Raw genomic sequence first — 16074 nt, 5'->3', positions numbered from 1 at the left:
GCTGGAGTGCTCAATAACCCCTAGGGTAAGCATTTTTGATACTTCATCCTTAATGCATGCCCTGACCCTGTCAGTCACCCTGTAAACTTTTTGTTTAATGGGTGTACTGTCCTCAGTGTCCACATCATGTGTGCACACGTGTGTGACTCCTGGGATCAGGGAAAACAGTGAGGCAAACTGTCCCAACATATGGCGACAGTCACCCTGCTGCTCCTCAGTCAGGGAGGGGGAGAGGATCACTCCCTCCACAGACCCATCTTTTTCTCCTGCAGACAGGAGGTCAGGAAGAGGCTCACTCTCCTCCACCCCACCATCTGTCGCAAGGAGCATGGACAGTTCAGTCTGCTCAAAGTGAGGTTTGAGGCGGTTGACATGTAGGACCCTTATAGGGCTCCTTGGAGACTGCAAGTCCACCAGCTAGGTGACTTCATTATTGCGCTCTACCACCTCAAATGGCCCAGTCCACTTATCCTGGAGCACCCTAGGCTCCACTGGCGCCATCACCCACACTTTCTGACCAGGTTGAAACTCGACCAGAGTGGCATTCCGGTCATACTACAGTTTCATATCCTCCTGGCTTGCTTCTAGGTTCGCCTGTGTGAGACTCCTGAAGCGGGCAGTCTGGTTTCTCAAAGCCAGCATGTAACTGAATACATCCTGGGGGGCTTACTAGGAGCTTTTTCCAAAGCCTCCTTGACCAGACTTAAAGGTCCCCTCACAGGGTGGCAATAAATGTGCTCAAAGAGACTAAACCCAAGTCCCCTTTGAGGCACCTCCCTGTAGGCGAACAGAACGCATGGCAAGAGGACATCCCACTTCTGCCTCAAGGGCTCTGACAGGCCCATGATCATGCCTTTCAAGGTGCGGTTGAATCTCTCAACCAGACCATTACTTTGGGGGTGGTAAGGTGTGGTGAACTTGTAGGTCACCCCACACACTTTCCACAGAGATTTCAAATACATGGATATGAAATTAGTACCCAGATCAGATACCACTTCCTTGGGGATCCCCATGCGGGTAAAAACCCCCATCAGTGCACGACCCAACACAGGGGAAGTGACTGACCTCAGAGGAATGGCTTCTGGGTACTGGGTGGCATGGTCCACCAGGATGAGCCTGTTGCCCAAGGCCGTCTTGTGGTCCAGAGGCCCCACAATGTCAATACCTAGCCTTTCAAAGGGAATACTAACCCCAGGTAAAGGTTGGAGGGGAGCCTTACATTTCCTCCCACTCTTGCCACTTGCCTGACAAGTTGGGTAAGACCTACAGTGTGCAGCAGAATGCTTGTGCATCTGGGTCGAATAAAGGTGGGACACAAGCCTCTTATAGCTCTTGTCCTGTCCCAGATGTCCTGCCAAAGGTACATCATGAGCCAACCCCAGTAGGAAGGCCCTGAAGCACTGGGGTACCACCAGCATATGAGCTGACCCAGGCCTAGGAACCTTAGGCTCACTATACAGGAGGCCATCCTCCCAATAGATCAGGTGAGTACTGGTGAGTACTGGGCTCCTCGACAGCCGCCTGGGCTGCAGCCTGCTGCCGCAGTCCCTCCAGAGTAGGGCAAGTTTTCTGTGCTTCACAGAATGCTTCCCTGATGGGTCCCCCTTCCTGATGCCACTGCGACAGCTCAGGGACCTCACCCAGTTCAGCCACCTGTTCCCCTATAGGGTCCGGGGTGTCACCCTCAGGCTCCGCCTCCTCCCGGACCGTGGGAACTTCTGGGGCCAATTTCCCGCACCCCCTGCCCTTCCTCTTCTTGGTGGTCCCCTGGGCCACTGTTTCAGGCTCCAGGGGCTCTTGACTAGCCTGACAGGCTGCCATTGACCGGGTGGATATGCACACCCACCCAGGCAGACCCAACATCTCCAAGTGAGATGTGTGTTCCACCTCGTTCCAAGGGAAATCCTCCAGGTCATTGCCTAGCAAATAATCAACAGGCATGGTTGGACTCACAGCTACCTTCAAGGAACCTGAGACCCCCCCCAATTCAAAGGGAACCTGCGCCACCCTGCACAGGCGCTCTGAGTTGTCCACTGCAACTACCCAGGAATCAATCTGCTCTTCAGACACAGCTTACTCCTCACTGTAGTCACACTGGCTCCTGTGCCTCTCAGAGCCTCCACCCTCTTAGTGTTCTGAGGCACGAGGGTTCTCTGGACCATCTCACTGTCCCCTAGTGAGACAAGGGTCATCTAAGCTGGCTCCCACCCACCTGGAACCAACTCCTCCCCAAGCGCTAAACTGGCCAAACCCTGGAACGGCGCACCAGTAGGTGCCAGTGTACTTCTGGGGGCATTTGGGGTCCCCCCTCACATGACCCACCTGGTCACATGCATAGCACTTACGTGGGAGACCACCTGCCACTGGCTTCCTTTTGGAGAACCATGGCTTCTTCTCACTGGGGGTTGGGAATCCTTTCCCTGGGAATCAGTTTGGGGCCCTTTAGAGAACTCCCCCTGTTTACCCTTACCCCACCTTTCTTCTGAGAGGGACCCTTCCCACCCTTGGCGTGGTCTCCCCCATACCTCTTCTGGACCCTGGTGATCTCCCAGTGGTCCGCTTCCTGCGCAAGCTTCTGGGATTAGTCAGCTTGCTGTCAATCAGGTGCCGACGTAGCTCTGGAAAACATAAACTGTACAAGTGCTCCCAAGCAATCAGATTGTAAAGCCCCTCATACGTAGTAACCTTACTGCCCTTCACCCAACCATCCAGTGACCTGCAATAAGAATCTACACATTCCATCATGTTTGGGATTCCTTCTTCTTGTAGGATCTAAACTTATCCTTGTACTGATCAGGGGTGAGACCATACCTTAAGACTAGGGCATCCTACATGTTTGTGTAAGTGAGATTCTGAGAATTCCCCAAGGCTGTCAGTGTATCCCTCCCCTCTACCTCAAAGTGCTTCCACAGACCCGCCCCCCAATGAGCTTCAGGGACCAGATTCATATGGAGAGCAGACTCATACACCTTAAATCACAAGTATATGTCGTCCTCCCTTATATAATCCTTCACAAGATCTTTAGGAATGTGCACCCTCTTCTCAGGCTACACTGTGATGTGGTTGCCACTACTACACTGGCTTCTCTGATCCAGCTCCCAAAGGCTGAGCTCATGAGCCAACAACAACTTTTTCTCTTCAATGGCCATCCTCATTTTCTCCAACTCCCTCTGGTGCTCCCTTTCTGCCTGTCTGTCCTGCAATTCTTCAGGGGTCAGACCCTTAGATGAGACACTGCTGCCTGCCCTGGAGACGCTCTCCCTGGGTATAACAGGCCCACCCACAATACCATTGTGTATGGAATGCTCTTCCTCCGCCTCATCCTCCTCCTCCTCTGTGTGCCCTTCAGTGCTCCTGGCTGTCACCTAGGCCCTCAGCGCCTTTTGTAACTCCTCCTTCTTGGATGAACTCTTAATGGGACAGTCAAAACTTTTACAGAACTGCTTTAACTGAGCCTTGGTATAGCTATCGAATTTCTCTAGGTCAAAAGCAGCTCCAACTGATGCATCTCCAGATTGGGACATGGTGAAAAGTCAACAAAAGTGCAAAGTTCCAAAAGGAAGAAAACAAGTTCCCAAATGAAGTTCAGAAGTCAATCAAAGATTACCAAAAAAATGGATGTAGGGAAAAATCCAAGAAAAAGAGAAAAATCAAAAATCACAAGACAAGTAGTATGTGGTCACGTAGTGGTTTGCACTCAAAACAGTAGTGTACACTTAATTACTGTATGTCAAGTATAAACACAAGTCCAATCCCAACCGCTGATCACCAATGTTGGAAATGGGGTCTTTGGTTAGAAGTCAGGTTACCTCCTGTCCAAGCAAGGAGCCTCACTCTAGTCAGGATCAAAGAGAATCACCCTCAGCTAACCAATGCTTACCCCATTGGTAGCTTGGCACGAGCAGTAGGCTTAACTTCAGAGTGCTAGGTGTAAAGTATTTGTACCAACACACACAGTAACTCAATGAAAACAACACAAAATTACACAACACAGGTTTAGAAATATAGGAAATATTTATCTAAACAAAACAAGTCCAACATGACAAAAATCCACAATACACAAGTCAAGTTATCAATTAAAAAGCAAAGAGTCTTCATGTATTTTTAAACACACACTAAGGGGGTCATTCTGACCTCGGCGGTAAAATGCCCTTACCGCCGGTCATAAGACCGCCATAACACCGCCGCGGTCAACCGCCACAGTCATTCTGACCCACAACGGCCAAACCTCCAAAAATCCGTCCTCCACTGCAGCCCGCCACATCTGCGGGCAGCGATAAACTGGAGATGACCAAACCTCCACCGTCACGCCAACAGAAATACGCCCATGCCATTACGACCCACGAATCCACACGGCGGTCATTCAAACGCGGTATTCCATTGGCGCTACACACCGCCGCGGTCAGAATACACACACATCACCAAAACACAGCCACATTGGACAATTTGAAATACACACACCTGATACACATACACACACCACTCCCACACAATCAACCAACTATAAAACACACACCCACATCACCCACAAACCCCTGCGACCATAATTACTGAGAGAAGGAGAGAGAGACACAGCAGACAATCCATAGCAAGACACACTGAGGCACACTACACCATCACACACACCACATAGTAGCACAAAGCACCACTCACCAACATACTCCTCATCACATACACCACCCCACACCTCACCCACACCACCCCATGGCACCCCAAAGGCACCCACGCTTTTCGGACCAAGAACTCCGGGTCATGGTGGAGGAAATCCTAAGAGTGGAACCCCAGCTCTTCGGCTCGCAGGTGCAGCACACCAGTATAGCCAGGAAGGCGGAGCTATGGCAGCGGATCGTGGACAGGGTCAACGCGGTGGGACAGCATCCCAGGAATAGGGAGGACATCTGCAAAAGATGGAACGACCTACGGGGGAAGGTCCGATCGATGGTCTCCAGGCACAACATCGCGGTCCAGAAGACTGGCGGCGGACCCCCACCCACCCCTCCCGAATTTACATCGTGGGAGCAAGAGGTCTTGACCATCCTGCATCCTCAGGGCCTCGCTGGAGTAGCCGGAGGAATGGACTCTGGTAAGTCCCATCTCAACTACTATATCCCCCCCACCCCACCAGCATGCCAACCCACACCCCCACCCTGACCCCCAACCCCCCAGCACACATCCTCCCTGACAATGTCTCACCAGCACAACCCACCCATCCCAACACCAACTCCTGCATGCCAACACAAATCATGGGCACCCATCACCTAAGCATGACCACTGCACTAACCCCCCCCCCCCACTAACTACCCTCACAACACCTCCCTCAAGGGAATGCCTGCACTGGGGGACAAGGGCACCCATAACACGTACGCTATTGCACACACAGAAACAATAACCAAACTCTCTTACCCCATGCAGGACCCGAACGACAACACACCAGCCAGGAGGGTCCAGAAGTGTCCATCCCACCACCGGAACAGGCCCACACTGAGGATAGCAGCTCTGTCGACAGTGAACCTGATGACCAGCCCGGACCATCGGGGACCTCTGGGCAGTCGGTTCCCCTCAGGCAGCCACAGGCCACACCAGACCCGACCCCCTCTGCCAACACCAGCACAGCTCCCACCCAGCGGGCCCATGCCTCTGTCTCTAGGACAGCTCTATCAGCGGTGTGTCTGCCACTACAGGGCACCCAGGCTAACCCAACACCCCAACAACAACAGGGACCTGGGGGCAGTGGTAGCGGGCACACCGTCCAGGGCAGCTCGGAGGGCTGCTGTGCGACAGGGGGGGGAGGAGAGGCCCAGGGAACCAAGAGACCCTCACCACCATCATGGGGGCCTACCACCACTCCCAAGAGACGATGGCGACGGTACTGGCCAGGTTCACGGAGATCCAGGCACAGCAGGAGGAACGCTACATGGGGTTCAGGGAGGAGCTGAGAATCATCGGGACCGCAATGGGGACCATCGTCCTGGCCCTCAACAGGATAGAAGACGCGTTGCGGGACCATGTGGCACCACACAGGGCCCCTGTCACTAGCCCGGACCAGGAACAGCCTACCACCTCCGCCGGCGCTAGTGGACAGGAGGCCCCAACACCACGGCAGGCCACCAGAACCCCACCTCCTGCTGAAGAACAACCACCCCGTAAGAGGAGCCTGAGATCCAAAAAAAAGACAGAGTAGGATGTCAAGACCCCCGCCAGCAGGACATACCCCCTGAACTCTTCCCACTGTCCCACATTGCCACCCTGTCCAACCATGAACTGCCTCTGCTCCATCCTTCCACAGGCAAAAGGACAATGCACCTGTGAGACTGAGACTGGACTCTGCCATGGACATTACTCCACCCCCACCCATCACCCTTATAATCACATGTACCAATATCTAGCCCTGTAAATAAATCACATATTGCACACAAATCAGTTTGGAGTCATGCTGTATTATTAGCAAATGTATTACATATTACTGTTCAATATCTGTTCTGTCAATTAGTGATGACAACATACCAATGTCAATACGCTGTAGTTCATGGGCAAACCAAGCAGAAGTCAGGCACTGTGTCATACAGCACTGAGAAGGGAAGGGAAAATCAAAAATTACCCAAAAATATCTGGTGGGAACTACAGAAAGTACAGATGCAGGAGGCTAGAAGCAATTGGGAAATGGCGTGGGTGATTCTTACCTGGGTGTTACTGGAAATACTGTTGTATCACTCTGTCCCTATTGTCTGGGTCGTCCTCTGAGTCTTCCTCCTCTTCACTCTCCACAGGCTCCACGGCTTCTACAACACCACCATCTGGACCATCCTCCTGCAGGAAAGGCACCTGGCGTCGCAAAGCCAGGTTGTGAAGCATACAGCACGCCACGATGATATGGCACACCTTCTTTGGTGAGTACATTAGGGATCCACCTGTCATATGCAGGCACCTAAACCTGGCCTTCAGGAGGCCAAAGGTTCGCTCAATCACCCTCCTAGTACGCCCATGGGCCTCATTGTAGCGTTCCTCTGCCCTTGTCCGGGGATTCCTCACTGGGGTCAGTAGCCACGGCAGGTTGGGGTAACCAGAGTCACCTATTAGCCACACACGTTGTCTCTGTAGCTGCTCCATCACATAGGGGATGCTGCTATTTCGCATCACATACGCGTCATGCACTGACCCTGGGATCTTGGCATTTACATGGGAGATGTACTGGTCAGCCAAACAGACCACCTGGACATTCATCGAATGATAATTTTTTCTGTTTCGGTACACCTGCTCATCGTCTTTTGGGGGTACCAAAGCTACATGGGTCCCATCAATGGCACCAATGATGTTGGGGATATGTCCAAGGGCATAGAAATCACCCTTCACTGTAGGCAAGTCACCCTCCTCGGGGAAAATGATGTAGCTCCGCATGAGTTTCATCAGGGCAGACAACACTCTGCTCAAAATCTTAGAAAACATAGGCTGAGACATTCCAGATGACATGGCCACTGTGGTCTGGAATGACCCACTGGCCAAAAAATGGAGGACTGACAAAACCTGCACCAGAGTGGGAATCCCTGTGGGTTGGCGGATGGGGGACATCAGGGCTGGCTCCAGCTGGGCACACAGATCATGGATAGTGGCACAGTCAAGTCTGTATCGAAGTATTATATGGCGTTCTTCCATTGTCGACAGGTCCACCAGCGGTCGGTACACGCGAGGATTCCTCCTTCTCATCGCAAGTCCCAGCGGACGGTGCCTAGGAAGGACAACATGGAGCACAGAGTCAGCCAAACCACAGGTACGTACAGACAGCTTGCACAGTTAAAGAATGGCAATGGGTTGAAAGGCGTGGATGTGTGGCAATGCAAGGCCTAGGCCTGTGTGTCGCAGTCAAAATTAAGCCATGTAGGCCCTTGAAATGGCGGCTGCCTGACCTGTGAAGTGGGACAATGGGATGTGAGGTCAATGCGCTGGCGGGGCACACCGTGGCGGTAGGCGGTCGAAGACCGCGGCGCAAAGCCGCATTGGTTAACATTGAAGCCTATGGGTTTCAGGAGCCAATTACAAAGTGCGCCGGCGGTCGCGGTACGCACCGCCGCGGTACGCACCGCCGCGGGCGTGACCGCCATTTTCTATCTGCTTAATCACTCGAGACCTGATCATCCACAGGAGAGGACCTATACTGCAAGTGCTGCTGTGACCTCGGTCTGGAAGATACAATGGCTGCTGCGACTGGGGAAAGGGCCCCTGCCTTCACGTCTGAAGAGTTGGAGAAGCTCGTGGATGGGGTCCTCCCCCAGTATGCGCTACTCTACGGTCCTCCAGACCAACAAGTGAGTACACCGGGTGCACATGGAATGGGCTATGCCTGTGTGGATTGGGGTGGATGTAAGTTTGTGGGGTGGGGGGCGAATGAGGAGTGCAACGCCCGACAGATGAGAGCATGTGCCATATGGCAAAGTGGGTGGGGGGGGCCAATTACATCTAACATGCAGGTCATTGATGATTTCCTCCTTTCCAGCCTGTACATGTCAAATAGGTCAGCGCCCATCAGAAGATCGAGATTTGGCGTGCCATCGCCAAGGAAGTCCGGAACTTGGGGGTCCACAACAGACGGGGCACCCACTGCCGCAAGAGGTGGGAGGACATCTGCCGCGGAACAAGGAAGACCGCAGAAACACTGCTGGGGATGGCCTCCCAACCTAGGAGGGGTGCCAGTCGCACCATGACCCCCCTGATGTCCCGGATCCTGGCGGTGGCCTACCCTGAATTGGATGGGCGCTTTAAGACATCACAGCAGACACAAGGGGGTGAGTATCAGCACATTCTCCTATCTTTCTGCACAGTGGAGGCGTCTGGGTGAGGGAGGAGGGCTGTGGGTGACATTAGGCCAGGGCGCTTTCTGTAGTGTAGTCCTCTCCCTTAGGCATGGCCCTGTGCCCCCGGCCCCCACCTCGGTAGGGTGACAAGTACAGCCATTGAAGGTCCAGCATCTCCCATGTGCGCGTTTGACGTCTCTTGGCCTGTTGTCTTAGTCAGTAGTACTGAGTAGTGTACCCCGAATGCGCGGCTTAGTGCATTAGGCACCTGTGTCTGTCCTCTCCGCCAACGGTGATGACATTGCATGCACTCAACCTGGTCTTCTTTTTTCTCCCCCCACCCTTTCTCTTCATCTTCTTGTGCATGTGTGCATTAGCATCATCAGGCGGAGGAGATTTGGCATCGGAGCACGAGGGAGCTGCAGGACGCAAGGCCCCGGTGGGCCCAGGAACAGACACCGAGGGCACCAGTGATCCGGAGGGCGAGGGGAGCACCACGACTGGGACCGCTGGTGAGAGCAGCGAAAGCGACACGTCCTCGGATGGGAGCTCCCTAGGGGTGGCGGCAACATCCGTGCCCCCCGCATCTACAGGTACAGCCGCCACCCAGCGCACCAGCCCCGCCCTCCCAGCAGCCCCTCAGTCTTCGCTCCATGCCGGTTCGCCCAGGAAGGCGCTCGTCTCCTTCGCCCCAGGCACCTCAGCCCCTGCCCCTGTTGCCCCTGCTGCCCTCAGTGCGGAGCTCATTGACCTGGTAAGGACGCTCATTGTTGGGCAGACGACCCTTTTGAATGCCATCCAGGGTGTGCAAAGGTGCAACAGAGCAATGCGTACCTGGAGGGCATTCATTCGGGTCAGGCTGCCCATCAACGAGCGTTCACTGCTCTGGCCTCAGCACTGACGGCAGCCATTGTCCCTGTTTCCAGCCTCCCTCTTCTTACTGCCTCCAGCCTTTCTCTGTCTCCTGTTCCTCAGCCTATCCCATCCACACCATCAGACCAGCCTGCACACACCTCAACACCCAAGAGCAGCTCATCCAAACACAAGCACCACAGATCCCACAAACACTCACCCAAGCAACACCCAGATGCAGACATGCCAACAGCCACTGCCACCCCTGTGTCCCCCTCCTCCTCGTCTCCCTCCTCCCTCCCTGTGACGTCTACAATCACACCTGCATGCACCCCAACATCAGCCAGTGCTTCCATCACCACCTCACCCTCCAGGACAGTCCACACTCATGCAGTCACCACCCCCACTGCCATTTACACGTCCCCTGTGTCCTCTCCCACTGTGTCTGTCACCCCCTCTTCCAAGACACACAAACGCAGGCAGACACCCACCCAACAGCCATCCACCTCACGACAGCCTACAGCACCAGCACCTTCACCCAATGACAGCACACCTGACTCTCCTACAACCACCTCCTCTACCTCCACTTCCATCTCCACTTCTCCTACCCTTTACCTTGGCCCTAAAAAACTTTTCCTGGCTAACCTTAACCTCTTTCCCCCCGATGAGCTCCCCCATCCATCTTCAAAGAGTCCCAAGAGCACCGCAGCCACCACCAGCCCAGCTTCGGGTGTCACTGTTGTGCCTGGGTTCTGGAGCCCACCCTTTGCCAGCAGTGACACATCGATCAGCAGCAAGGACACGTCCAGCCCCCCCCCCGGCAAGAGGACCCGCAAAAACAAGGGCCACCGTGCGAGGACCGACAGGGCTGCCCCCAAGGAGCAATGTGCGGCCACTTCACCACCCACACCATCTAGGGGAGGCAAGGGCCCGAGAGCCCCATCAAAGGAGCGGAAGGGCAGCAGGAGCGCGGAGAAGGTGGACCCCACATGCCACATCCCAGCTGGGAAGGAGGACACTAAGGAGGCCAGGAGTCCGTCCCCGAAGGGTCCAGAAACGTCACGGTCTGAGGGCGACTGAGCAGGGAGTCCAGGCCAGGTCTGGCTCCCTTGACCTGCTGGATGAGCACCGCTGAACAGGGCCCCGCCGTGGAGAAGAGCACCGCTGAACAGGGCCCGCGGTGCAGAAGAGCACTGCTGAACAGGGCCCGCGGTGCAGAAGAGCACTGCTGAACAGGGCCCGCCGTGGAGATAGGCACCGCTGAACAGGGCCCCGCCGTGGAGAAGAGCACCGCTGAACAGGGCCCGCGGTGCAGAAGAGCACCGCTGAACAGGGCCCCGCCGTGGAGAAGAGCACCGCTGAACAGGGCCCGCGGTGCAGAAGAGCACCGCTGAACAGGGCCCGCCGTGGAGATAGGCACCGCTGAACAGGGCCCCGCCGTGGAGAAGAGCACCGCTGAACAGGGCCCGCGGTGCAGAAGAGCACCGCTGAACAGGGCCCCGCCGTGGAGATAGGCACCGCTGAACAGGGCCCCACCGTGGAGAAGAGCACCGCTGAACAGGGCCCGCGGTGCAGAAGAGCACCGCTGAACAGGGCCCCGCCGTCTCAAGCACCGCTCCGCTGGGCACCGCCGTCTCAAGCACCGCTCCGCTGGGCCCTTCCTCTCAAGCACCGCTCCGCTGGGCACCGCCGTCTCAAGCACCGCTCCGCAGGGCCCTTCCTCTCAAGCACCGCTCCGCTGGGCCCTTCCTCTCAAGCACCGCTCCGCTGGGCCCTTCCTCTCAAGCACCGCTCCGCTGGGCACCGCCGTCTCAAGCACCGCTCCGCTGGGCCCCGCCGTCTCAAGCACCGCTCCGCTGGGCCCTTCCTCTCAAGCACCGCTCCGCTGGGCACCGCCGTCTCAAGCACCGCTCCGCTGGGCCCTTCCTCTCAAGCACCGCTCCGCTGGGCACCGCCGTCTCAAGCACCGCTCCGCTGGGCCCTTCCTCTCAAGCACCGCTCCGCTGGGCCCTTCCTCTCAAGCACCGCTCCGCTGGGCACCGCCGTCTCAAGCACCGCTCCGCTGGGGCCCGCTGTCTCAAGCACCGCTCCGCTGGGCCCTTCCTCTCAAGCACCGCTCCGCTGGGCCCTTCCTCTCAAGCACCGCTCAGCTGGGCACCGCCGTCTCAAGCACCGCTCCGCTGGGCCCTTCCTCTCAAGCACCGCTCCGCTGGGCACCGCCGTCTCAAGCACCGCTCCGCTGGGCCCTTCCTCTCAAGCACCGCTCCGCTGGGCACCGCCGTCTCAAGCACCGCTCCGCTGGGCACCGCCGTCTCAAGCACCGCTCCGCTGGGCCCTTCCTCTGAAGCACCGCTCCGCTGGGCCCTTCCTCTCAAGCACCGCTCCGCTGGGCACCGCCGTCTCAAGCACCACTCCGCTGGGCACCGGCGTCTCAAGCACCGCTCCGCTGGGCCCTTCCTCTCAAGCACCGCTCCGCTGGGCCCTTCCTCTCAAGCACCGCTCCGCTGGGCACCGCCGTCTCAAGCACCGCTCCGCTGGGCACCGCCGTCTCAAACACCGTTTATGGTTCACTGTGCCCACCATGCCTCCTCCTTGACCAGTGGAGACTGTCATCCACCTGATGGACTGTGGCTTTGCACTCCCCAGGATGGTCCAGTGGGCAGCCCACCCACTGTAGAGACATTGAGAGACTGTGGCTTTGCACTCCCCAGGATGGTCCAGTGGGCAGCCCACCCACTGTAGAGACATTGAGAGACTGTGGCTTTGCACTCCCCAGGATGGTCCAGTGGGCATGGTGGCTCCTCGTGGATCTGGCGTCGTGGACTCATGTGGCTGTGGTGCCCCCCCCTTCCCTTCCCCCTGAGGTGCCTGTAGTTTTTACATCTGATGCCCCTGCAGTGTTCTCTCCAAAGGACTCAGGTCTCCTGTGTGGGCTTTGCCCTTATTTCTCAAGACTTTGGCCCACGGACATGCTGAATTCGTAGGATGTGCAGGACTTGGTATTCAGTTATACACTGATGTGTATGTCATTAGTTTTGTTGTGAATATCTTTCATGGTTGTACGATAATTTTCTGGAGCTTTTTGGTACATAAATATTTATTCCAAATATGATTATGTCCTAGCATTTTTCAGGGGTGTTTGGGTGGTGTCACTGTGACTTGGTGCTCTGCATTGGTGAGTACATAGTTGGGGGGGGGTCGCATATGTGTGTGCCCGTAACCTTTCGTCCTCCCCCTCCCGTGTGTCGTAGGTGCAGTACTCACCGTTGTCGTCTGCGCCGGACTTCGTACTCGTGGTAGATGAGAAGGTAGACGCGAGCAGGTAGGATGTTTAATTCGGGTTCCATGCTGTCCTCCTTCCTCCTCGAGTGCGTAGTGGTGAGCGTTTTCCCGTCCGTAGTCTGTTTCCGCCGTGTTTTTATCGGCGGTGCTCCCGCCCCGGAAAAGGTGGCGTATTGGTGAGTTGTAATAGTGTGGGCGGTACATTGTCTGCCGCCTGTCTGTTGGCGGTGACCGCCGCGCTGTTTGTTTGTACCGCCGTGGCGGTCGGAGTGTTAAGGTGGCTGTCTGTGTTGGCGGTTCCCGCCAGGCTCAGAATCCCATTTTTTTTACCGCCAGCCTGTTGGCGGGTTGGCCGCCGCTTTAACACCGACCGCCAGGGTTAGAATCACCCCCTAACACTGTTAGAGTGAAAATGTACCTTGGGTGCGTCAAAAAGAACCCCACACAGGTGAGTGTGCATCAAAAACGCTTGCGATGAGTCAATTTCACTCACGAGCGAGACCTTGCGTTGTTTCTCCTTTCGTCGGGTCGGGCGCATTGTTTCTTCTATCCGCAGGAGAGCGATGCGTTGATCCGGTCAGCACTCGGGGGTCCGGGCAAGCCTTGCGTTATTTTTACACGACCAGCGGTGTTTGCATCAGAATTCCAGCCGCAAGATGATCCGAATACCCCGCAGCGCGAGTTGCGATCTCACCATCCTCCATCAGCGATGCTGTGTGTCATTTCTACAGCTCCGTGTGTCGATCTTCGGGTAGTGTTGCAGGCGAGTGTCGATTTTCAGCCGCGAAGCTGGCGGCGCATCAATTTTTCAGCAGCAGATCAGAGTCATGTCGATCTTTTCCCCGCACGGCGTTCTGTGCGTGGATTTCTTCCTCTTAGGCTGCCAGATTCTGCTTTCAGGGTCCCAGAAACTGGATGGGCACCACTTGGCAGAGTAGGAGTCTCTAGAGAGGTGTATTTAGAGGGGAGATATGGTGCACCAAGGAAATTTCTCAACGTAATTTAAACACTATCCAAACTGTATGCAATGGTGCACTACCATGGGGAATACACCCTGACCCCAAAGCTGACTGTAAAAACAGTAAGACTACCTCTGTATTTAACCTCAATTGTTACCGTAATCCTTAGCAATGCTTAAAGTTCATGTAAAAATCCAAAATGATTCAGAAAAGTCCAAGTTCTTTATAACGACCTCACAGCCAACATGTGTTTCGTCATTTGACTTTCTCAGGGCTGGAATTTAATCGCATCTCTTACTTTGTGATTCTGGAACGCAAGAGCAATTAAAAGAAAACACAACATTGGATGTAATAACAATGTATTCATTAACGGATACGTAGAATCTCAGTGCCACCGTGAAAGCCCATCTCCAAAAGGAATTACGTGAGTAGATTAATAACAAGTGACTCAGATAACGCTGAGAGTATTCCACTCTTAATTTATACATGCACCCAATCTGTGACTATCCTTATCATGCACCAAAAGACAATTGAGGTTAAATTCAATGGACTTTGGAATCAGAAGGAACAACTGTGATGTTTCCAGTTCATTTGGAAGGAGATGGACTGATGGAATTGGACTTTGATTTATTATAATATTGACATGAAAGGGGTGTTTTGAATGTGGGTTGAACATTAAATTAGATATCTAAAAAATAAGAATTTAGGACCATTTGACATGGTTTTTTTGTATATATTTAAACAATTATGTATTCAAGTAGGTGAGTGTTTTTGCATGGTTAAAGTGGTATACTCATTAACAAAAGAGTAGTCCTTACTGCGGGGAGCTTACTCTAGGACAACGGGTGCCACAGCGTGTACAGAGTAGGAGTCTCTCCTGAGACTCCAGGTACTGGTAGAGAGAAGTCTTTGCTGTCCCTGAGACTTCAAACAACAGAAGGCAAGCTCTAAAACCAGCCCTTGGGGCTCTTCACAAGATGGAAGGTACACAAAGTCCAGTCATTGCCCTCTTACTCTGGCAGAAGCAGCAACTGCAGGATGGCTCCACAAAGCACAGTCACAGGCAGGGCAGCTCTTCTTCCTAAGCTCTTCAGCTCTTCTCCAGGCAGAGATTCCTCTTGGTTTCCAGAAGTATTCTAAAGTCTGTGGTTTTGGGTATGATTCTTATACCCTTTTCTCCTTTGAAGAAGGCCTACTTCAAAGCAAAGTCTCTCTTGAATGTGAAATCCTGCCTTGCCCAGGCCAGAGACTCACCAGGGGTTTGGTTACTGCAGTGTGTGAGGGCAGACACAGTCCTTTCAGGTGTGAGTAACCACTCTTCCCCTCCCTCCTAGCACAGATGGCTCATCAGGAAATGCAGACTACACCCCAGCTCCCATGTGTCACTGTCTAGTGTGAAGTGCAACCAGCCCTCTGTCAAACTGACCCAGACAGGAAATTCACAAACAGGCAGAGTCACGGAAATGGTATAAGCAATAAAATGCTCACTTTCCAGACGTGGCATTTTCAAACACACAATCTTAAAATCAACTTTACTAAAAGATGTATTTTTAAATTGTGAGCTCTGGGACCCCAAACTCCACATGTGCATCCGCTCCCAAAGGGAATCTACACTTTAATCTGATTTAAAGGTAGCCTCCATGTTAACCTATAAGAGGGACAGGCCTTGCAACAGTGAAATACAAATGTATCAATATTTCACTGTTAGGACATATAAAACACAATACTATGGGGGTCATTCTGACCTCGGCGGTAAAAGGCCCTTACCGCCGGCCAGAAGTCCGCCATTCTACCGCCGCGGCCGCGGTAAACCGCCACGGTCATTCTGACCACCAACTGTGAAACCGCCAACAATCCGACATCCAAGGAAGGCCGCCTCATCAGCGGGCCGCGGAAAACTGGAGATGACCAAACCTCCACCGTCACGCCAACACAAACACGCCCATGCCATTCTGACCCACGAATCCATGCGGCGGTCTTTCAACCGCGGTATTCCATTGGCGGTACACACCGCCACGCTCAAAATACACACACAGCTCCAAAACACAGCCACATTGGACAATTTGAAATACACACACCTGAGACACATACAAACAACACTCCCACACATCCAATCAACTACAAAACACACACCCACATCACCCACAAACCCCCACTAGTTGGAAATCGGAGAGAAGGCGAGAGAGATAGAGATA

The sequence above is a fragment of the Pleurodeles waltl genome, chromosome 4_2, assembly GCF_031143425.1.
Source record: "Pleurodeles waltl isolate 20211129_DDA chromosome 4_2, aPleWal1.hap1.20221129, whole genome shotgun sequence".
Taxonomy (NCBI): Eukaryota; Metazoa; Chordata; class Amphibia; order Caudata; family Salamandridae; genus Pleurodeles; species Pleurodeles waltl.
Note: the sequence above shows the minus strand (reverse complement) of the source record.